Below are 1,788 nucleotides of genomic sequence, written 5' to 3' on the forward strand. Positions count from 1 at the left end.
TATATATATATATATATATATATATATATATATATATATATAGTCAGAATGGCGTTTACGTTTTTATATCGTTCACCACGTAGAATCTAGTTGAATGCCATTATGCACATAATATATATACAGAGAAGGATATAGATATACATATATGTATGTGTATGTGCATATATGTGTGTGTATGTATATGGTGTGTGTGTGTGGATGTGGGTACGTGTATGTATGTATGTATGTATGTATGTATGTATGCATGTATGTATGTATGCACTATCTGCTGCTCTCGGTTTCTTGTCTTGTCAATTTTGAACGAATAAATAACTCCGCTCCATATCTTGTGTACCATTCTTTCCTAGTTGTGTGTGTGTGTGTGTGTGTGAATGCATTTACTTGCATATATGTATACGTACTTATGTGTACGCGTGAGTGTTTGTTGTCTGCCTGCATTGTGCGTGTCTATACGCTCGTGTATGTGAATGTGTATGTAGGTATGTGTCTGTGCGTGTGTATGTTTATCCAGTTAAGCTTGCGGAACTGTTGATATCTTAATAAGAAGGAAATAAATCAAATAAAAATTGAAACAAAATGGAGGATACAAAAAATGCAACAACAATTACTATATAAACTTCGCCATCGTTTATCGCCAAAATCAATAACCATCGTATAATACCCAGTCAAAAACATTTTTAAATACACACACGAACCCACTCATACACACACACATATATATACACATTTGTACACAAACCGCCATTTTATTTCTCTTTATTTCTTTATTTTTTCTGTTTATTTATTTTATATTTCTTTTTTTTTTTCGTCCTACATAAACGCCGTTTATTTCAATAACAGCATTAAGCCCATTATTGGCGCTAATACTAACTAACAATAATCCTGGCTTCCTGAATTTTAACGATTTAAAAATAAAAGATAAATAAAATTATTGAAATAAGAAAATAATTAAAAATGAAATTTTAAAAAAAAGTATAATGAATATAAATATATAAAAATTTGATAAGTGAAAAGTGATAAATTTCAAAAATAAAGCAACAGCAACATTAACAAAATTGGTAATAATAATAATGATAATAATAATAATTTCGAACTTTGGTACCGTGAAAGTTATATTAATGGTAATGATGACGATGTTGATTAAGGTGGTGGTGGTGGCGGCGGTTGTGGTGATGGTGGTGGTGATAGTGATGATAATGTGATGCTGCTGCTGCTGATGATGATGATGATGGTTATTCATTGTTTATTTATATTTAATTTATTTTATTTACATGTTTACTTATTTTTGATAGTAATTAGATGAAAAAAAAATTAACAAACATATAAGAACACAAAAAGAAATGTCATTGCACATTTATTTATTTATTTATTTATTTATTTATTTATTTATTTATTTATTCTTCATATTTTGTTTTACTTTGCTTTGTCTTTTTTTATTGTTGTTGTTTTCATTTATTCTTTAATTTTTCTTCTTTTCCTTCCTGAATAATTTCAGCGTCAAAATTTTTAACGACACTCGCATATAAAGCCTCCATAATTTACAGCTATTAAACGTTATCTCTTCAACGTTATATACGAAATAATATCATAATCCCAAAAGTTTTAAGATGGTGTGAATATCCCAAATACACATATATGTCACACAAAGCACACACACACATACACACTAGCATGTACACACGGACACACTCACATATACACACACTCACAAATGGTCAAATTCATATTCATTCATATATATATATATATATACACACACACACACACACACACACACACACACACACA

The 1,788-nt window shown here is 29.1% G+C and overlaps 1 long non-coding RNA gene across 1 annotated transcript in view; it reads left to right on the forward strand.

The window, feature by feature from the left end:
- Positions 1–1,788, forward strand: part of LOC106869450 (uncharacterized) — a 224,589-nt gene that overhangs the window by 194,229 nt on the left and 28,572 nt on the right. The gene's annotated exons all lie outside the window — the stretch shown is intronic.

Source organism: Octopus bimaculoides, chromosome 21 (genome assembly GCF_001194135.2).
Source record: "Octopus bimaculoides isolate UCB-OBI-ISO-001 chromosome 21, ASM119413v2, whole genome shotgun sequence".
NCBI classification, from domain to species: Eukaryota; Metazoa; Mollusca; class Cephalopoda; order Octopoda; family Octopodidae; genus Octopus; species Octopus bimaculoides.